We start from the raw sequence: 22,848 nt of genomic DNA, 5'->3' as shown, positions 1-22,848 counted from the left end.
ATTTTTCTTTGTGCTAATCCAAGGATCTCACTTCCTGTGACAGGAAAGCTGCAGACGACAGTTGCACTGCATGGGTAAAAGGCACAAAGGGAAAGGTAAAATATGTATAAAAGGATTTTTCTAAAATGTAGAAGAAAAAAAATGATGATAATAAAAGTCCATAGTTAAGGAAATCCACTCTATCATAGCAGGTAGATGAGAGTAGGAAATAAGTATTCCATGTTGATACACAATTCAGCCTTGCTTTATTTAAGCAGCTAGTGGTGTAAGGTTGCATTTCAAGAAAATTAAACTGTAAAAAACATTTTTTTCTACTTAGAATCAAATCTGAGAAGAGGGAGGATGCTCAGCAGATATGCAGCATCTCAGAATGTTATGTGGGAGAGCACCCCACAGATTTCCTATCCCTATGCACGTGCTACTTTTACACAAGCACCAGGGGGAATTCAGGAGAGCCACCATTCTGGTGTCTTCTCCTGCTTAGCACTGGCACAGCACAGAGCTGCAAACGAAGCAGGGGTGGAAAGGAACTGCTGTAGGAAAATCTGTAGGAAAATCTAGCAGAAGACTTTCCCCTGTGGGCTTTGGCACATGGGGAGAGAGGGGGTGCCCTCTGTAATGCTCAGCGGATGGTGGGAGTCAGGGCTCAAAGACAGACCTACAGCTGGTGCGAGCCTGGAGAGGAGCTGTTACAGGAGAGACTGGGCTGCTGAAATTGTTCTCCTTGTGTGCTGCCTAAAGCCTGGGGCTGACAGGTTGCATGGAGCTGCTGTCAGACATCCCCCTCCCATGCCCTTCCTGGGCTGGGTGCCCTGTGAACTTGTCTTGCTGATGGGACAGGGAGGAGGTATTGCCCTCACGTGGTTTTCCCACCATTTCCTCAAGGATTGTGGGGATTGCTTTAGAAAGTGTGTGATCTTTCTCACTGTGTGGTTTTGCTGTTTTTGTCATTGTTGCTGCTGTTGGTTTTTAATTTGTTTCTTGAGGGAATGAGGTTTATGGGAGCATAGGGTTTGACTGGATGTCTGTCTCTTTTTCTTTGCCTGTTACTAAGTTTTGAGCCCAAAGACAGATTTCAGCCAAACGTAACAGAGGGCTAAAGCTCTCCCAGATAATTAAGTAACAAATGTCATGAAAATAGACAAATGGGTAGAGAAGACAGATGCTGTAAATGCCCTTACTGTGGGAAAAGCTGCAGAGTGGTGTCTCACATCATTAGGCACTACAACAGCCACATGGGAAAAAGGCTCCTGTAAATGCCCCAACACGGAGCTAGCTTCAGCTGGGTTTGTGTTTTCATGTATGCTAGACCCGACCACTTATAAGAAAAAGCTCCACAGAATGCAGGCTTAGATTCATTCTGTGCCCAAATAGCTGCTGGTTTTCTGATTGGCATCCCCACAAAATGTTCTTTGGAACATCTATTTACACTTTCGAGAAAGATATTATCTACCTGTAAGCAGGTAAGCTGAAGTGCATATGATTTAAGCAGAAAAAAAATGCCAGTATCTCTTAGAAACACTTTTCCTGCACTAAGATCTGCATTTCAGAGACTTAGAAAAATGGGCACAATGAAGAATACATTGTGTTGTGCCAACAAATCCATAACTGTCAGGAGAACTGAATCGACAATGTGGCCATGACTGCATATGTTGCAGTGAGTGGGATTCAAGAACAAAGAGCAGAGACCAGTTGAAAGAAATCAGGAGAATTGGCTCATACCATGACGTTAACGATGCTCTAGCCACAATGGAGATGCAACAGCTCCCACAGCTAAAATGGCTGAAGCTAGCAAGATCAAGAGCTCCATGCATTACAAGTTAATCATCTTGTTAAATATTTGGCTGTTGTGGCATCCTGGAATAACCCTGATGGAGTGATGCACAGGGATAAATAAGGCAGGCAGCTCCTACTGTGGCCAAACATTCCAGCTGTGCGTGGCCACATCCAGGGCACAGCTGGGGACCAGTGACTGCTAGTCCCAGTCAGTTTTAGGAATACACTAAATTCGAGTTTCAGAAAAATTAGCTGAAAATTTAGAAAATGAGAGGAAGATCATTTGCAAACCTGTTTCTGGGTGTCTGAAGCTAATCACCTAGGTTTCTGCTATGCCAAAATCTCATCAAGAGTTTTATGAGACTTTAGACACAATCAAGAAGAAAGGAGGTTAGAAAATAGACACTTCTTGGCTTTGTAGCCCATAATTTGGGGAATGGTTTAGATCTATGGCTCAGCCCAAAGTTCAAGGGAGGGAATAGAGTCAAACTTCCTTCTGTAGCCCTACTCTATTTAAAGATACTTTTTAAAATAAAAGCTTTTTCTGGATAGCCGGTGCAGAATTTATTACTAAACAGATGCTCAGATATCTTTACAGTATCAACCACTTTTTTAATATTCTATGCTATTTCCAATATTTCCACGACCATCGAGAGAGAGAGTAGCATTCTCCTGTAAGTCTCCATCTTAACAAAGCATTGGTTTTGCCTCCTCTGGGTAATTTCAGGTTACCTGCCATCTGTGGCATGACATGGAGACTGACTACGGGTAAAGCACCATAGTATTTTAGCACATGTTCAGTACCAACAAGCCAGCATAAGTGAGTGAAGAAAACAGAAGCCTAATCATTACTCCATGTTCCTAGTGCATAAAGAGAGATACTGTCCACCCACACAGTCTGATCAATGCCAAGTCTTTTGCAAACTTGGGGCTTTAGTTCAGCTTCTCTGATTTATGCTCCTGCATCCCTCCCTGTTCTCACCGTTGTGGTGACTTAATGAGCTGACTGGAAGCTGCTCTGCCACAGTGCACAAAAAGGGTGTGCTGGGGATGTACGCTGCTGAGGAAGGTCCTCCTAGAATAACAGAATGGCTGAGGTTGGAAGGGACCTCTGAAGGTCATCCAGTTCAGCCCCTGTGCCAAGCGTTGTCACCTAGAGCACATTGCACAGGATCACATCCAGGCAGGTTTTGAATATCTCCAGAGAAGGAGACTCCACAGCCTCTCTGGGCAACCTTTGCCAGTGCTCTGTCACCCAAACCATAAAGAAGTGCCCTCATTTGGAGACGTTAAGAACAAAGCTTCTTAATAGCTTTGGGGGCCTCATTTCATCGCATGGTGGCTTCAGCTTGACAGGATTTCACCAGACTGCAGTCACACAGAGCTGACCACACAGCACCTCTTTACCCCTTTTCCCCTGACTTGCCCAGTGTTGCCCATGTTTTAAAAGCTTCTGCATCTTCTCTACATGGATGCTTTGTAGTCTCCTGAGAAGGGAATGGGTCTCTTTGGAATGCGCTCTGAAATACAGCTACCGTGATGTCATTTCCTTAAAAAGGTGCCAATATGAAATGCTCAGCAAATTCAAGACTGTCCTTGTTAAAAATAGATCACTTACAATATTGTATTTAGTTGTGATCAACAGTGGACATGGCTAAGCCATGGGCAGAGAGTGGAGAAGTTTCTGTGAAAGGCAATTCACCCACTGTAGCCATATTGATTAAGAAAATGTCTTTCAGTTTACAAAAAGAGAAGAAATACAAAAAACTGGTGGGGTGGAGGACATGTCAACGTGAAAATTTTGGATCATGACGTACAGCATGGGTAGAAAATATCCCTTTCAAAGGACAAAAGCCCTAGTAATACGAATACAGGAATGTTACAGAGGAAGTCTGTGCAGAACAGTGTGTGTGAACAGGTACATCTAAAAATGTCCAAATGCCGTGCTTGCTCTCTCTAGCAATTCTTATAGCTCCAACTACATTAAAAATTAGAGAATTGTACAATTCCCCCAGAAACTCAGAATGAGTTGAGAACTCACTTTTCAGTGAGAACTGGCTATGGGAGACATAGATTCTAAGTCAGACTCATCTTTTGGTACAAAAATCATAGTTTCTGCAGTGCTTTAACAAATGCAGATCTTTAAAAGAGACATTAATAAGACATTTCCCCACTTGTCAAGATTTTTCTTCATAAACAAAAAAGGATTTATTTATTTATTTTTTGCACTGGAAGTAATAATCAGGGAAGAAAATAAAGATTTAAAACTACCTTGCTGAAGGTTAACGTCTGGTGTGTTAGAAGACTAAAGAGCCTAATATACTTGCTTATGAATATACAACGGCAATAAAGATTGTCAGCAAGGGCAAAGGGGAAGGATGCTTGGACAAATATCTGTTATTCACAGCTTGACTGCCTTCTGCAGGGTTGTGAGTGTGTGCACACATGTATGTATCTGATTAAGCTTCAAAATTGCACTGAGGTTTTCTACGTGACATTAATGTAATTTCCTAGAAAGTAAATAGAGTCAGACATGCAGTATTTTCATTTCATTTGTTTTCTTCTTTCTCCCTCTTTGGTTTCCTTCAGAGGAGAAAATTTTTATTCCTCTGTGGCTCCTAATAGTCAGAGTCATATTTCCCTCTATACACTATGGATCCTTTTTGATACCAGTGTAAGTGTTGCCATTGATGTCACTGAAGACAGGATTAAGTTGAGAGAGAAGAAAAAGAAGAGAGAGAGAAGAACATAAAATCTTGCAATACTCATATTCTTTTCTTTTTCTTTTTTTCTTTAATCTAAAGAAAAAAAACTGCTAGAATACTGGTTAAATAATATGCATCATTATTTCATACACACTAAGAGAGAGAGATTATGAGGTCACACTACAAATTAGAAGACTTTGAGGTGACAAGGTTGCGCCGATGATAAAGCAACAATCCAATTTACAATTAATTGGGTTTAATGAGTATTCTTGGAGTCTTCTCCACTGCAGGGCCTGATCATCCTATGCACTGCAACATATGGAGTTGTTTGTATGCAAACTAAGTAGGTATACAGAGAAGCATGAAAATTATATCTCTATTTATTACTTGGCATCTTAGAAAAGAAGACACTAATGACTGTACATTGCACAAGATCGTAAATAATTGTTTTGATGAAATAAATATTAAAATATAAATTTCTAGTAAATATTGTCAAAAGCATCCTTTTCAAACAGTCTGCATTGTTATATTAATTTAACTGTGATTTACAAGATTCTTGACAGATTTTCTTTAAAATATATTAATATTATGTATTTTGCCTTTTCAGATCTATTCCGTATAGATTGCTTTTGACTACTGTGAATTCATTAGCATGATGTAATTTGTATTTAGGGTGTACAAATTATCTCTAGCCTCAGCAGATCTAAATGGAAACAGCGCCATGTAGATCTCAAGGCTATGCTGGAGAGTAATGTTTTTCTGTAACTAAGATTCAAATTCAAGCAGGAGACAGAGCTCCTCTCCACAAAGAGCTATATATGAGCAAGATTAATTGTCTAGTCATATTTTCTCACTCAGGTTATTGTGTTTCTCATCATTAAAGGTTAAACTCAAACCTAAACTGGGGTCCGATCTGCACACATTCCTTGCAGCAGGGCTGTCTCCAGCAGCAGAGAAAACGTGTTGGGGAAGGTGGTGTGGAGAGAGATGCCAAGTTTGTAACAGATAGTGAATATCAAGGTGCTAATCTACAAACAGTTGCTTTCTGTAATTAGTCCAGCTGTAGGCTCATTATACTCCATGCTGAAAGGGTGCTACCTAAAGACACATGGGTGCCCTGTGCTTCGCTTTGGGACCTCTCTGTGCAACAGGGATGTTGCAAGGATGAATGGACCTTGAGAGCAGCCCAGAGTCTCCTCAGCACGAGGAAATGCCACCAGAGGGTGTGTGAAGCCAGGCTAGATTACCCTGCACTCCCTGTCCACATCCCTGCCCTGAGGGACCTGGAGGGACCCCAAATGCCCCGAGTCCTGTTCCTGGGATGCAGATGTCTGGTGGTGTTGCATGGAGCACCGACAGCCCCTTGGCTCCCCCACCAGCTAGCTACACAAGTCGCAGACTCAAATATTTTAAGACTGCTATAAAAAATGCCAAAGCCTGTTCTGGCCGGTGGCCAGGCAAGAGCTGGAGTAATAAGAGTGGGAAAATGCCTCCCAGTGACATTTCCCTCAGCTGCCCTCAGCTGCTCCAGGCAGGACTGCTGTGCAGATCCAGGTGGAGGCCAGAGAAGGTGGCAGCCACTGAAAAAAAAAAAAAAAAGAAAAAAAAAAAGAGAAAAGATGTTGGGCTGCTTTGAAATGGTGACTTCATTAAAAAAAAAAAAAAGGCAAATATTTTACTTGGGGATTTATCATGGATGTTTACTTCCATGAGTGGAAAACTGTTTTTCACCTTGTATGGTCATTTATACACTGATGACTGGGTGTGAAACTTCAGCACTTCCCTAAGTCTGACTTGGCAGTACTTTGTGCCAGCCGAGCTCAGAGCGGACGGGGAACACACAGGGGGTGAGAAAGATGAAAATAGAGCCCCTGATGGCTCTTTATTTTATTTATTTATTTATTTATTTATTTATTTTAATAAAAACTCCAGAAAAACTAGTAATCATGAAGTGCTCCTGAACAGGGGAAATGTCCTCCCCTTACAACAGAAGTCAACAGGGCAATCAAAAGGTTATTTAGGTCAAGTCATCAGGAGCCTGAGATGCAAGTGCTTTCTGTTAGCATTAGAAAGAAAAATGATTCATTGTAACATTGGTTCATCCAAACTGAGGTTGTGTTTGTTGTTGTTCTGTTGTGTTGTTTTCTCTTTTTGTTTGTTGGCTATTTTTTTTTTCCTTTAAAGAGAGATTGACAATGTTGAAAGCAGGGCAATTTGGGTTGTGGGTATCTCACACAGTTGGTACTTTCAGTGGTCATGCTAGTTATTACAGAATTTGAGGCCAGAAACAGGCCAAGCTGAGCCCTATCATATAACATGAATGGGGAGACTACCAAGGGAAGTTTAGTTTTCATTGCCCAGGCTAGTACACTTCATTCTTTATAAGGCAAGTCTTTGAGGACTGATTTATTTTAGTAGCACTGGAGAAAACAGTAATTCTTAGTACTGCTACCTCCTTCACTTTTCACTACCCGTGAAGATGCCCATCAATACTTAGCAAGACAAATTATGAATAGGGAAAGGAAAGACTCAGAACAGAGGAAGAGCAGTAAGCAGATGAAAGTACTGTTAAGACAACATTTACTCTGGCTTTCTGGCATCAAGTAAGGAGATCTAACAGAGAGAGAAAATGTGGGCTGCAGACTGAACCCAAGCAATCATTATGGTCTAATACATGAAATGGCTGCTCACGGAAGAACTTATTAGGTATCCAACATGATCCTAGAAGTAGACTCTATGAAATATATCTTTGAAAGGATAGAGTAGACTTAAATGTAAAAGTCCAGTTAATAAAATATAATTTTTGCCAGAGGAATAAAATGAAACAGGAGGATCTTGGGCTGAATTCTTCATCTTTTGGAGATATTGAAGTAACTTTATTCATTATGATGATTGGCTTCTCCCGCTGCTCCAAGGAGCATGATTCCAGACTGGTCTCTTCTGGTCTTGTTATTTGACGAGCATAAAGTGGATGGTGAATCTATTCCAATCTTTAAGTACCATTAACAGGAAGGTTTCAATATCACAGGATAGGTCTAAGCCATATTTAAGAGGAAAGCAATCAGTTTAGAGCCCTCTTAAACCTCTAAGTCATGCAACCAAGGAGCCAATGAAACAGCTGTCGATAGCCAGTGTGCCAAGTGAGACTTGTGGAAAGGAAGGCAAGCAAAGAGGACAGTGATCTTCTCACCCAAAGAATTACTGTAAAAAGTGTTGAGTGGGTGTGAAAGATGAAAGCCCTAGCAGGAGACACGCCTTTTGTACCTTTTTGGCTAAGCTTCTAACAGTGAGCCATGAAGTTGTCATTCATCCCTTGTCAGCTGTAATATGTAAGCCACATGCAAGGCAGCTTCACAGAGCTGAAAGGAGTGCTGCTAGATAGCAGAGTTGCATTTGTAGCCTGCCATCAGGACAGCCAAACGTGCACTGCTGAGGTGTGAATTATGAAAGTTAGTTTCCAAATGGCCAAGGGGCAATAAACATTAATATAAACTAGACATGGGCCCATGCCAAATAACCCCAACTCTCAGGGTGTTTGGATTGCAAACATTTGATTGGGATCCAAGCTTTGCAGCTGGCCTTATCTCTGCAGTGGCCAAGCCAAAACCCCGGGGTTCATGGCCACCTGGCACATTCTGTGATCCAAGGATGCAGTGTCTGATTACCTGCTCCTTTGCCACCTCCAGCAAACAGTCCTTTTTATCAACAATCACTTGTGCTTCCTGTCTTGCTCTGATATCCTTTCCGTGATTTGGTGCTTTTTCTCTCTCATATTTATACTGGAAGTTCCCTGAATAAGGGACAGGCTTTAAATCTGTTTAGAACAACTCTGGGTAGAATTATGCAATATTGTGGAAAATCATCAACGGAAGGCATGGAATCTGAGCATGAACTTTGTACCTTCTGTGCAAGGCTTACAAAGGGCACTAGACTGCTGCGCTTGTGAAAGAGAGGTGGGTAAGCAGTACATTTAATAAACATACCCAATTCAACTTGGAAGACCTGAAATTTTAAAAGACGTATTACAGCTGGTTTGCAGTAGGTGACTACAAAATCCAAGCCAGAAGTCTCCAGCCGTTCCTGGGGTCAAAGACTGGACTCTAACCGTCTGTGTTTATTCTTTCCACCTCAAATCCCACTGACTAAGTGTCAGATGGAGATTGGCAGTCTGGAGATTGCAAGTGTTTTTATTCCCCAGGACATAACGCATAGAGAGGAGAATCACTTCAGTTTGCCAAAATACACTCTTGAGCCCCTCATTTCACCTCCAGCAGCAATAGCCATGGAAGGAGTTGTGTGATCACCCTGTTCTCAGTGGACTTTCTTTTTCTTCCTGGACCTCGGAAAGGAGGGGCTAACTTGGAGGATCTTTCAGAATATCAATAATTGGAACAAAAAATGTGTGCCAGAAGTACCTTTAGGGGGAAAATATTGCCAGTCCTAGTTTCTAACAAATGCCTTTACCCTAAACCAACAACCAGGAAACAATTCACATTTAATAGCTTAGAAAAGTACCTAGGAACTTAGCTCTCAATTCTTCGCTTACATGTAAAGTAATATACATTTGTAGGAGGATATACTATGTGCCACTACATGGGGTATATCAGAAGATACAACAAAAGAAGACAGAACCTCTAAGGTTTGACAAATTACAAAACCTGAAAGTCAGAATTTAGGGGCAGAAAGAAAACACTTTGCCTTGCCCTAACCCTTAAAGCCAGACCTGCATTGTGATCCTAAAATTGCTGAGATTTTTCATGTCTTCTGTAGCAGACATAGTTAGATATGACATAAATATCGAAGAATGATGATTTTTGTTGAATTCTAAGAGGTTAATTAGCATGTTAATTATCAGTAATTAATATATGCAGATACAGACATGAGAAATGGAGACTTTATTGGTATGAAATTTGTCTATTAGCTACACTTCATACTCATCAAATCTAGTGTTTCTGAAGCAGTAAGACTATTGATCTACATTATGGATTCTGCTTGGGTAATTACGATGTGTATTTAATATCCTTATCTTTAAACAGAACAAGGGGATGCTGAGCTTGCATCTGGAGTTGTCTCAATTTCCTCTTCTAACTTAGTGGTTGAAAAAATAAATGAAATTTTATGATCATTTTTATGATCATTTCAATCCCTGGTTATAACTATCTCCATTTTTAGCTGAACAGGTTTCCTGAGTCTACATTTCTGGCTATTGTAATTATATTCTTGACTCATGATTGCACAAGGAAAAACTTTCTGGACTCCACACTGATAAAATATCTCCAGGGATCTCATCTGAACTTCTAGGAAATCAAAGGTTAATAATACTGACTGAGTTGGAAGGGTGAAATCTTTGGTTTCCGACATTTTGAGAAATAGCTCACTTCACTGATATTTAAACATAGTGCTGTGGCAACTCTTCATGGATTTATATCATATTAGTGTCTATCTTTTCCTTTGTTTTTTTCACTGCCCCCATTGATACAGCTATCATTCCAGACCAAATTTTCTATATAGAGTTTTCTATACAGACCTCCTGAATCATGAGTATGCCTTTCTTTAGATGACTGTTTTTATTAGTTACCAAAATTTTTTGAAACAGTATAGGTCTAAGACATACCTGGGAGTCTAGACCCCTAGGAATACTATAGAAAGTAGATGAAGTTCTGTTCTGTCTAAACCCTACAAGCATCAGGAGCCTGTCAACATAATCAAGACACAGTTCCTTAAAGTGCGAGTGTAGGTATGGATATTACTCCATTAATACTACCCAGCCTTGTCTCCACATTCGTGGAAGTACAGAATATGCCTGGCAACATCTTCATTTATTTGGGGTGGAGTGTTGATGCACTTGTGTTTTCTGCTTGGCTGGGGGTTTGGAGTCTTCTTCTTTTTCAGTTCATATTTTCAGATCTGCCAATGTGTTGTCATCCTCACCTACATCTAGATTGCTGCAGGAACCCCACTTTCATTGCCTGTTCTCACTGTTGACCGCTTTTTAAAAATCTTTTTTTGCTGGAGCAAAGTCAGAGCTGATATGCTTTGCAAGGACTGTCCCAGCACACATATCCCTGACAGTCTCATGAGACTATGGGGCAACCCATCATTTGTGTGGGGGTTAGGAAGAAGGTAAGTTATGGTGCAAATCTAATGTAATGCAGTTTCAACCAGAAACAGACAGCTCCAGGTTTTGCAGTATCACCTACTGAGACCCCAGGAAAGGTTGGAAGGTCAAGCTGTGAGCTGTTTCACTTTCATCTATTTGTGAAGGCCACAAAATTCTTTGTAGACATTTTAACAAATAATGCTTCAGAAATATATTTTCTCTTAACATCCTGCTCCTTTTTACTTCCCAAGTGTAAAAGCCAACAACAACTCAGCACGCATGTTTTAAGTTGAATAAAAAGAGCTGGTAAGAATGCATGTTTCACCCTTCCAGAGGGGTCATTATAAAAGTAGTGAGGTTAAAAATAATGTTAAAGTGATCTGCGAAAAAATGAACTCTTCATTTTTCTGCATCTTTTAAGACATTCTGAAATGTCTCTGCATGAACCCTTGTCTCATCCTCTTTCTTTTCCCTTTGCCCCCACACCCAGCCTCTCCATCTCAGAAAAGGAAAGTTTTTGATACCTCTGACTGTAACAAAATGAAGGGACCCTCTATGCTCTCCCAGCTCCATCTTAAGATGAAGTCAAAGTGCACAATTCCCCTTCTCACTTTTCCCCTTAGCCTCTAGCATGATGGTTACTGCAGTAGGGAAGGAAACCAGGCACCCAACCACAATGGGATTACATTACAGGGATGTTGCAGGATGCACCTCTCTGCTGCTGTAGTCTCCATGAGCCAATATTAATGCAGATCTTCAGTGGATGCCTGAGAATTTGCAGGGCTTTTGAAATGACATTGATGGTGCTTTACCCTTAAAAAGCAAAAGTTATTGGGCATTTAAAGACATCTTTTTTAGCAAACTGTTAACAGCTATTCAAGATTTTCTTTGTCAAAATTGCAGAACACATCCTGAAGTATGTGTAAATGTGTCCATCTTGACCTACTACTGCTGGTGCTGTCCAATGGACTGAGTCATTATCAGTTCAAGATAAGCTGCTGTCAGAGGGAACTGCTAGCAGAACTGTCCTCTCTTAGGAAGATGCTCAACATCATCTTAAAAAAGGTAAGTTCCCTTCAGGTATCTCAGATAAACAGCGAGAACTATAATTCTGCCCAGTCAGGCACTTCTACAACCACTTCACAAACTTAAGGGTCTCTTAGTGTCATATTTTTAAATGCTGAATGCTAAATACCTAGAGAACTCAAAATGAAGAATTCCCCATCCTGAAATTTTAACACGTGGTACAAATCAGTTTAGCAGCAGAGTCAGGTTTTCTGGATTCAAAACGCAGGTTCATTCTCAGTGATGAACTGGTACCTGTTGGCCCTGAAGGCAAGTGGAGACACACCAATGATTTGGTAGCAATCTCCAGGACAGTAAAGGAATGTCAGAGTTGTGGACACTACAGCAATTGAATTATTAATGAACTCATTAGCATAGTTATTACATTTATGTTAATAATCGTACCATCACAATGATTATGATAGTTCTTAATATAGTAAAGAGCATAATTAACAATGATAACTGTTAACATTTATTAGTGCAGTTATAAGCTCTTTGTATATTCTGTGTGGAAGCATGCTCTGGTAGCACCTTCTTACTTTGTCCTCACAGACATTCTCAGTTCTCTTCAGCTTTTTCCCTCCTTGTAGCTACTGTCTTTCCCTTCTCCTGTTTAATCCTTCCCATCTGTTGCCCCAAAAGTCACCCTTATCCCTGACTTTTCCTCTACCCCAGGGAATAGTCATTCTTCTGTTCCACAGGATTTTTCGCAGCTATGCACAATGCGTGTCATGAACTGTACAACCAGCACTGGATTCACTGACGTGTGGGATACTCATCTTCACTATGGGAACCGGGGTAGGAAGCCTTAGTTTCTGTTGACATCGATTCACGTTCACTCTTGATCTCTTTCTCTTGAAGTCTTCTGTGCAGAACAGATACAAAAGAATATAATAAAATCAAGTGGAATAATACTATTGAACATAATTCAATGATGAATACAACAAACATTAATTTATAATAACTAATATTGAGAAAATAGTTCTTCTTATGAAACCTAGGCATCTTTCTGAAGCAAGAAGTCAAGTTTAATATGGTTACTGCCTTGGCTCTTAACATTTTTGACCAGGCTGTGCACTAGCTGGACTTTGAAACTACTAATGGGATTTGCATTGGCTTCAGAGTATACTATAGCAGCTCATAAAGCTCCATGTGACAGGGACAAGGTGCCTGCTGTTTTCATGTTTACTGTTTCTTTTCTGGGATGGACTGCATGTAAAACATGGCAAAGGGGTATGGCATCTTCACACAGACTGAAGAACATCTCTTTCCTCCCACTGACCCCAGACTCAGTGGTGTATCTGAAGAAGGAGCAGCTATTGACCCTGTGATTTCTGAGATGGACACAGGGGAAAATGCCTCCTTTTCTTATTGGTTCAAATGCAGTTGAGAAATTACAAGCACAAATTGCATTTGTAGAACAAAATACACTATCCTTTGAAAATGTGATATCTTGCTTTACAAGGGTCATACTACTACTTGTAGTTATTTCAGTTTATGCCCACTTACCCATCACCCTCAGGCCCAGATCTAACAGAGCATCAGATTTTGATGCAGATGTCTCTGTCACCATTAGCATTGCACGGCTTCATGTGCAGGCTCAGAAAGGCAACCACAGAGGGCAGCTGGTTCAGAAGTGCACATGTGCATGCATGCATATTCAGATAACAGCAGCATCTGGTCACAAGTTTACGTCGTCCCTTCTTTGTACACCTTAAAGTGCTGTCTTGCCAACAGACCACAAAGTGGCCTCCTTTTGAGAAGTATGCATACATTTTAAAATGTATATACACTTACACATACATATGTCTATACATGGAGAGAGAGAGATGCCATGGCATATATGTAAATATACAAACACAGCCTAATAACATATGACCCTGATTGGGCCACCAGATGTTGGCAATTATGAAACTAGCTAAAGGTAATATTAATGACACATAAACATCCTTTTTTGGAGGTATGGGGTTTTGTTCTTGTTCGTGGTCATAAACAAAAATGAATAATGAATTCTAAAATTGGTTTATAGCAGTGCCATCAGCAACATCTTTGCATCTTCTAGATGTTTAGAGATGAGGGGCCCTGTCAAACCTGACTGGTGTGTGGATAATCCCAAAGGAGGGACGCGCAAACTCCACCCTTTCCCGTGCTCACTTTTGCAGAGGATGCTGCTGTGACTGTGGCTCAGTCCCACTGTCATCAAAAAGGACAGGGAGGAAATGGGACGTATAACAGCAGTGCCTGGTTTCAGCAACTGTGGAAACCTGCCATATATTCTGTGCATCGTTTTTATAGCCCTGATCATGACACAAGATAGAAGCCAGAAAATAGTCTCTTATCATCATTCCACAGACAACAGTCTCTCTTTTAGTATGTGCCCTGGGCATGATCCTGCCGGTTTCACTGGCACAGATACGGAAGACAGTATTTACTCTTCTCTATAACCTATTTACAGGGATTTCTTCTGAACTCCCAGAATTTACCCTGGAGTGGGACAACCCCATGCTGTTCTCAGTTAGTGCTATTCATAACAATTTCCAACAACAGCAACAAACAACAAAATGCTGCTGTGTTGAGCCTGAAAGATTTCTGGCACAAAATATTTGCCAAATACAGTCCAGGATTTCATTTGGTGACTTTTGGGCCAGCCTGCTCCTGAGCTGGGGTCCTTGGGAGTCCAGGGTCATCAACTGGGGATGAGCTAGCTCTTCCCACCTCTCTGCTTGGCAAGAGGAGCAGAAAAGGCCAGGAAACCTTAGCTATAGCACAGGCCACAACCTTGGAGTTGCAGGCAGCTGTTCAGCAGAAATGACTTTTCTTGCATCAGTGAAACTGGAAAATGGCAATGTTACTGAGCTGATGTAGCTTCTGGGGAAAATACTTAATCTGGGAAGTGTTATGTATTTTAGGTTCTGAAAGAAAGTGTTACAATTTCTTGTTCATAGGAACTTGTAAAACATTTTAGGTTTTGGTTCAGTTTTGATTAAAGTGAAGTTTGGAAAAGGTTAAGTTTTTCACACACCAGAAAGCTACTTTACCACCAGTTCTCCTTCTATTGCAAGCTAGGGCTAATTAGGCAAGTTCTTGGCCCAATAAGCAATGAAATGGCCAAATAAAACAAATAGCTATGCTACTAATCTCTCTTACATAAGTGAAACATGAGAGAATTTCACAGAATCATTGGTGTTATTGTAACTAGGATTTGAAAACAGGATAGTAAATAAATGTCATTGCCTTGTCAAAGAGATGTAAGACTTTTATACTGGCTGTAGATTTGCCCTCTTGACTGCTGGAGAACAGTGGAAAGAAAGATCGTAAAAATAGAAACACTTGAAAAATATGATGGAAAATTAGGCAAATAACCAAAGCAGTTTGTAGTTATAGCTAAGTATTCAAATTTCCATTTACCCTACCCAGTCTTGAAATGCTAGGGTAAATTTTGAGGGGTTGATTAGGAACACATGACAGGAGCCTCAGTATCTCTCAGCCCCATAGCTCTCAGACACATGCAGTATTATGTAATGTCCTCTTCATGTTACACATGCTCTTCGGGATCATGACCAGGCAGGAGCCACCAATAAGGCTGACCCTGACATTGGAGGTACAGAATACAGTGCTGCCACCTGAAATGCTTGGATGTTGCCACCGAAGAACTGGAGCATGAAGGGTTTCTGAGCATGAGAAGGCTGTAGCACCTGCTCCAAGGCTCCCTCTACCTTCTTCCTGTACAAGAACCTTCTAGAACCTTTACCTTCTTCCTGTACAAGGAGAACAGTCTTACCTAGCCAAGAAAAAGGAAACAAGTCACCCATCTGCCAGAGGACCGGCAGACGAAATGCACATAAATTTATTCACTCGCGTGCAACAATGACATGCAATCCGTTTGTCTGTACATAGTGGTCAATAAAACCATTGCAAGCCAAATGAAAACAAAAGGTATGTTTTGAGTTAATAGTTTTTGTTCTAAATAAAATATGGAAATGGAACCCAAGAGGGAGGAAAAAACCAATACTTCATGCAAAGGTAGTTAAAAAAGAGACAGTTGATATGGGAATATGGAACTTAGTGTCTTTGCATACAGTATTTTAATAAAATGCCAATTTTCAGCTTTTACTTCATGGAATGTGGACTAGCAGGTCAGTTGCATAAGCTGTTTGCTGCTCCCATTTTTCCACTGCTCATACCTTTGGCTTGGATAAATTCTTTTGAAAAACAGCTTTACAGAGCACAGAGACAGGTGAACTTGCTGGTGGAACTCTGTAGACCAACTAGTCAACTGACTATGGTAAACCTCTTCCCCCTTAAAACTGGTGTCTTGAATTGTTATATAAATTCAACAGTTTCTAAAGATAAATGTGACAAAGTGACAGCTCTCAGGCTGGGCAGGCCAGTTACTCAGTTATATAAGAAACTCGGCCTTCTGCGCAATGTCAAAATTTGCCTGCAATATGTTTGGCCAAAGATCAACTATAAACGGAGACTGTGATCTCTTCAGACTTTGTCTGACCTGCCTGTGGTTTCTCTAATACGTAGCTGTCTGCTCTGGGCCAGAGCTACATTTTCTTGCATTCTAGATTTTATCATCATTTTACATTTTACCTTCAGTGTCCCTGTGAGAAAAAGACTGAGATTATTTTTTTTTTTTTTTAAAGAGGACCAAGCAAAGAAGAAGAAAGGTACCAAAAATTGTAGCCTGAAGTGATTATCTTAAATTAAACTCCTTGGCAAATATTGGTATTTTCTGGTAAAGAAGATGGAAGAAGATTTTGAAAACACATCCTGCCCACCTTGCTCAAAACTGACTGGTGAGATGAGAATTAGTTGTGGTGGCATACATGCTATGCATGAGTGATCAGGCCCACAAAGCTTTCAAGTTACAAGCACAAAAAAGATAAGATCTTCAAGCAAGGAGTAAGTCTCTTTATGAAGAGATCAATATGAGACATTCTGCTGAGTGCTCACCACTTCTTCACACTAAAAATCTGGCGTATAGGCTCCTCAAAACAATAAATAATTTAGCACAGATCCCAAAGACTTCATCAGTTTAAAAATCATGCTTTCAGTTTTTTCTGAACACACTGTGCCTTACGTTACTATGGAAAACAACTTCCAGTGGAAAAAAGAAGAAAAGTGTTAGTGAAATGGTTAAAGAGAGGCTTCTAGGTTTTCCCCTGTAAATCTGATGGCGTTTTGCAAATAGTCAGTTCCTTGTTTTGCTTATAGATTTCAAAAATCTTGTCTCTGATTTACATGTGTTTTATACATGACCAGAGGAAAACATTTTTAAAATCAAACAAAACAATTATTGTTTTTTGTCACACAAAATGGCCTGAGGGAGTCAGGATGTAATCTACTATGATTTGTAGATCACTTTTTGAAGTAGATTAGATAGGTGATTTTATATCTTTAAAAAATAGCATAGCAAAGTATTCCATAACAACAATTTTTTCACACTTCATCACTGGATCATGAAAATGGTCTTCTTCCATTATGCGCATAATAATGAGCAAATCAACACATTTACCTTCCAACTGAGACATGTAACTACGGAGAAATCCAGCTGTCTCAAGTGCAGGTGGTACAGAGCTCTTCAAAATTGTGAAGTAAAATAAATCTTCAAATAAAATCACAGTGCAATGACCTTGGTCGGAGTTCAGCCCCAGTTCTACATATATTGGGACCCAAATCCTGGGGTAACAAAGAATGAACTTCTTACCTTACAAATGGTCAGCAGAAGGCCTTTTCCTTACTTCAGTCTTACTGAAACCTGGCATGTAAGTGGGACAGCCTTTGCGAATCAGCCCTGTGCCTGACTTGTGCATGGAGGTGAATGCTATCCTGAAAGAAGGGAGGAAAAAAAGGTGATTCAGACTGAGCTTTTCTAGACTTAAATAACAGTTTAAAAATTTCAGATGTCAGAGTGCAACTGATTAAATTTGCAGCTGTCTAGGTGAAAGCAAGTGATTGGAGGATCTCAGAAGATTTGGGACCAGATTCACCCATATGGTTTCAGTCATTCTGACAACAGAAAACATCTGTAAAACTGTTTCCCTGGCCAGAAAAAGTTGAGTTTATAGTTACTTTGTGTCTCCAAGCATCTGATGAATACAATTCTTTGTCTCCAGAAGCATCCGAAAACCCAGATGCTTATCTGCATTTCTCAGCTAAATAAATTGTGATAGGCATCTTGTGATAGCCCATCATGAGCTTTTCAGTAATTTTTGATATTGAGTAATCGGTTAGAGAATATTTGAACAGAAATTCTCTCTGTGCCAAGAGGAGTTTTTATCTTGTATGGACTTTTATGTTTATTAAAAGGAAGATCCTGTTCTGGGAAACTTGCAGCCTAGGTATAAAACTGCAGAAGAACAGTTAACAATCAGTTTAGATAGACAAATTAAGACAGACAGTGCAGGAAGAAAGTCTAAAAAGGAAGAGTAACTGAGCACTTGCATTTGGCTCGTTTTCATGTCTTAAGGCTGCAGGGGGTTGTTTGTTTTTTATCTATGCTCCTTTGATGGACTCAATGGGAGGGTTTTATGAGACAAGAGTATTTTGAGAAGAGACTTTAAAGAATAAGGGGTGGAGGCACAATGGATTGGGTCACGAAGGGAATTTCAGGCAGGGGGGCTCCATTGAAGAAGGCACCAGCGAAAGAGCTGCCGAAGCAGATGTGTGCAACTTGAGCCAAGTAAAGGAGACGAGGGTGAAAGGATGAGAGCAGAGCTCTTCTAGCAGACTTCTCATGCTTCTCATCCCACTCCCACTTCAAGCCTGAAATGCATGGAAATAGAGGGTGGGGAGGTGCTGATGGAGAAAGGATTGCAGTGGCAGAAACTATCCCAGCCTTCAAAAAAGATATATTTAGTGTTCTGGATTGAGAGTTTAGATTAGAAATTTTGTCTGTTTCCACTTCCTAGTGCTGGCAGGTAACAACATTTTCTAATTCTTTTTAAAGATTCATTTGCTAGAAATCTGCTATGTTTTCTTTTGTTTGTTTGAGACCACTTGCACATTTGGATCTCCCAAATATCACGCAGAGAGACTCTGGAGACAGAGAATGAAAGAGGTGCTTTATTGTTTGCTCCCTTGCTAAGTCTCTCTCTTTCTCTCTTTTTTCTCTCCCCTGTCTCTGAAGGAAATATTTCCAAATGTGCACTTTCTCAGTCTTGTCTGAATGTTCTTTAGATTAAAGGTCAAAGATACAATTCTTGTCATTGCATAGATACCAAAGAGAATGGTAAAAATGGAGCAGTATCAGTTTTGTGGACCACATTAAAAATAACTGAAAGCAACAGCTTTAGAACTGATTTAAAAGGCCATGCAAATGGGTAAAATCTAGCAGCCTTAGGACAGAGTTTAACACTTTGGGACATATTGCATACTTTTATAAAGATCTTTAAATGTTGGCAGGAGATAAATCACCTTTTCCAATTATTTTGAAATTATGCAAGCTAGGCATGCTACAACTTTTGATCACAAGTACTTACTGAAATGTATGTAATGTATTCTCCAAGTACCCCTATGAAGGTCACACTCAGATCTAGACCATAATGACTCTCAGTCCACTGGTGGTCTGAGGGCTCTCTGCCCTTCCACTGGCAGCAGTTAAACAAGTACAATGAGATAGGAAACTCTGATTATAAAAATTCATCAAGTTAAGCTAAAATACTGGCTATTGAATGGAATACAGAAAGTAGAAAAGAATTATAATATAAGCAGTGTTGTGTGTTTTGTAAATAAGGAATACATATCTATTGCCCATGGGAGCAAAAAAAAAAAAAAAGACAACTGTTTAAGCAACAAGATAGACAACGACATGCTAGCAGTAAAGTGAAAACTTTTGTGTCCTTTTAAAAATAAGTACTGCATATACCTACATAGAGTGTAATGTGTTCTCCAGCTGCTGAGAGCTAGCACAAAATCAACATACTGTGACAGATAGGGATACTTCTGAAAGGGTTATTCAGTGCTTAAGAGAGTACTTGTCACTTGCATAATTTTAATAGAATTAGCAGACAGTTTGATGGGATTACTTCTTCTCATGATAATCCATCTTCTCTGTAATACTGGGAATTTTTGGTGACAAATGTGGCTACTGGCTTATACAGATTTTTTAAACCTCGTTTTTAAAAGTCATTGTGTCATTGAGCATTGTTATTATTAGATACGGACATTTGCCAAAGCTCAGAACTGTGCAGTCCCAGATCAGGAGAAATTTGGATTCATTCTTTTCATTTTGAAACTAACCTTCATTAATTATAATTAATGATTATTATTTCTTTCTTTCTTTTCTTTTTTTTTAATTGTTAAATGGGGATTCAAGCAAAAAGGAGTATAGAGAATGAAAGTGTCCCGAAACATTTATGAAACAGAGATGACAATGGAAGTATGGATTAAGGGTTGGGCAAGGAGAAAGCAGGTTGAATTAACAGTAAAAAAAAAAAAAAAAAAAAAAAAAAAAAGGATAATAGGATGAAGGATATTGGGAACAGTTTTTACCTGACAATGCAGTAAAATGCTTGACCAAATTGAGTACTCTGGAAGACTCCTGCCTTCCCAAAGGTCTTATGAAAGGTCTTAAGCGTAAGGGCTTAAGAATGCAGTTGGTAGGGAACAGAGAGAACGAGTCTAGATAGTTTTGTAGGATCTTTCTGAGGATTAATTCCTGAGACTCTATACAACCAGATGGTGGGGAAATGGCTTCTTTGCTAACCATGGAAAAAGACCACCATTGTATGAAATTAGAACCAGTGACACTTCTCTGATTTATCTTCTGCTGCTTATTTAAAGTCCAAAGTAGTAAGCAGAAAGGAAGGACCCAACTTTGCCTGCCCCCTTTCCGTCTGCTGTTTTGTCCCATAGAAGTTATCGTGAGTAGGTATAGAGTAGCCTCCAGTGTTATGTGATGCACAAACAAGCCAGAACAGGGAAGAATAAAAGTGACCCTCATACAATGCTGTCAGGACTGAGACTCTGACAAGCTACTGGGAGGGATGAAGTGTAAGAATTGATATGGAAGAAGGATTCTTAGAGGAGCATGAAGGTTATAAGATAAGGGATAAAGTTGCCCTAGTGGTATCAGTGGGGAGATAACAGCTTTTTGGTACCCAGAAGTAACGTTTCCATGGCTACCTACCTATGGGAATACAGAGTATTCTTCTTCCAGAGCTAATATCACTGTGAAGCTGAAGGATATAAGTAGTAAAGTTCATTTTGATGACTTTCCTGATGCTAGCTTATTGGACAGTCCTCATTTTTATGTCCTTTGAGGTTTACATACCATCTTCCCTCCCAGCTCAGACCATTAAGACCTCTCAGGAGCCTCATTTCATTTGGAATAAAAAATGAATGTCAACCTGGGGTCTCAGGGCTAGTCTGAGGCAGAAGCAGTACATAACACCAAAGAAAGAGATCATCTAAAACCATCTTAACATATGAACATATGAATCTTTCCAAAGTATCTGTAATTTACTAGAAATAGTTTCAATTGCACATATGAAATTTCAGATGTAAAAACTCTGGCATTGGTGAAAATTGTATTTACTATGAAATGTCATATTCATTCAAAATTGATTTCTACATGAGCTTGCAAGTGCACACACGGAAATGAGATTGTTCCTAGACCTGGGGGTAATATAAGTGGTGTAAGAAAGGGTAAGTAAGAAAAGTGGTGTGAAAATATATTACTAGCATATTACCTCTCCGTGTAGGAGCAATCTTGATTTTTGCAGCATTATTCTTGAAAATTATAGCCACAGCAATGTAAAAAAATAAAATAAAAATGATGTACCTCATCACAGAGATATAATTTCTTGTTAAATATTCCTTAGTATGTTTTCTTTTTTTTTTTTTTCCTTTTTTTTTCTTTTCTGTAGAGGCAGTCCAAATGTGCAAAGAGAAAAAAAAAGTATAAACTGAATGCTGAAGACTGTGACAGGTGAAATTCTGTTGAAAGTGTAGTGAAAAATGAAGACAGCAAGGACACTGAAGGATTCTAGTTTTTATTATCTCACTTGGACTAATGCACATTTCAGTTGCATGTAGTGCATAGCATATAAATGAGATACATTTGCAACAGACCAAAATGTAAGAAAAGCAACAAAACTCTTCTAACAGAGGATATGTGGAGCAGGCTTATTTGTACAGCGTGCTCAGTAAAGTGTTCCTAAGGGAAAAAATATGTACAATTAGAAATCAACTTTTGTAAGCTGAAACACAGACTCCCCCAGAGTCCTGCTGAAAATCTGGATAGTTTTAAGATCTATATAGCACTTAGGCATTTTTATACAGGACATTTCCCTGCATGTTCTGGAGTGTAACACCCTGGATCCCTACAAGATACTGAACTGACAGGCCCAAGGGGCCGAAACAGATTCAGCAGCAAGTGAATTCCTGGTGACATCAAAATCAGAGAAAGCTCCCTTCAGTCTTTCTCTTGAAGCAGCTCTGCTCAAAGTCCTGTGGTCAAGGTGTTGTGAGGTCCTGGGCAGAGTGGCAGGAGTATTTTTGAAACTGACCAAATCAAGAATGAAAAAGAAAAGGAAATAAACACACTGGCAAGTGTTCCCACGTAAATATAATGCAGTACTGAGTAGGAGCAAGTGGTTTCATAAATTGGAATAGGATAGTGTTGGTTTGGCGAGTTCATGCAAATATCACAAAAAATATGAACAATGCTTATGTTCATGTCTTTATGTAGTTCTCATTGTTTCTGAATATATACAGACCTCCAGTAGGCTATTTTGTGGATTGTTCATAGGGCAAAGGAAACATGAAAAGAGAGTTATGCAGCTGCAGAAATTCAAGCCAAAATGCTTCCTAAGAGTATCAGCTGCTTGGCATCATGACCCTGTAGACAGGAGGAGAGCTTCTGAGTGATATATCTGCAAGATGAAGGGTATGTGTTTCTGACATGGTGATATTTTAAATTGGAAAGAAATTAAATCATTTAAAGTTGATAACTTTCCTTTTCTGTTTGTCTGTGTATGAGTCAAAGAAGGTGCCTGTGGATGAGGGTCAGCATGTTCTGCCCTCTGCGTACCAATTAATAGTATTTCATTTATTTGTAATTCTGTTTCTATTAATTTTGGAAAGAACACCAACCTTATGGTTTTTTGTTTAGTAAGTTTGAGTTCTTGATGAATTTGGTTCACAACATAGTATTTTTATTGTCTTGTTGGAGGGCAGCCTTCTCCAGGG

General features: G+C 39.7%; 1 long non-coding RNA gene across 1 annotated transcript; it reads right to left on the bottom strand.

Moving 5' to 3' along the window:
• Positions 1–12,377: 12,377 nt before the first annotated feature.
• LOC136790821 (uncharacterized) lies at positions 12,378–17,706 on the bottom strand. The gene is made up of 3 exons (XR_010831518.1): positions 17,363–17,706; positions 15,270–15,427; positions 12,378–12,511 (listed from the first exon to the last, which is right to left on the bottom strand). It is a non-coding gene; the product is annotated as an uncharacterized lncRNA (long non-coding RNA).
• Between the last annotated feature and the right edge of the window lie 5,142 nt (positions 17,707–22,848).

The sequence above is a fragment of the Anser cygnoides genome, chromosome 4 (genome assembly GCF_040182565.1).
Source record: "Anser cygnoides isolate HZ-2024a breed goose chromosome 4, Taihu_goose_T2T_genome, whole genome shotgun sequence".
In the NCBI taxonomy this organism is placed as follows: domain Eukaryota; kingdom Metazoa; phylum Chordata; class Aves; order Anseriformes; family Anatidae; genus Anser; species Anser cygnoides.
This window is presented reverse-complemented; position numbering and strand designations above follow the sequence as displayed.